The sequence below is a fragment of the Brassica oleracea genome, chromosome C3, assembly GCF_000695525.1.
Source record: "Brassica oleracea var. oleracea cultivar TO1000 chromosome C3, BOL, whole genome shotgun sequence".
Lineage (NCBI taxonomy): Eukaryota > Viridiplantae > Streptophyta > Magnoliopsida > Brassicales > Brassicaceae > Brassica > Brassica oleracea.
The window spans coordinates 15,305,579-15,305,848 of NC_027750.1; positions in this window are offsets into that span (position 1 = coordinate 15,305,579).

The window sequence follows — 270 nt, forward strand, 5'->3', positions numbered from 1 at the left end:
CCTTATATGTTATATTTTTTTTTAAAACGACTTTAAAATACAAAAATAATGACACCTTATATGTTATATTTTTCTTATACGTTAGATTTTTTCTTATATGTTATATTTTGAATTTTTTAAAACGACTTTAAATTACAAAAATGTAAGTTTTCCTTAAGTATACGATTAAAAACATTAAAATGGCATGTATTAGTTCGATGGTTGATTTGAAAGCTTTTAAAACCATATGTAAGATAAAAGTCAAAATAATTCAACTGTGAAAACAATACT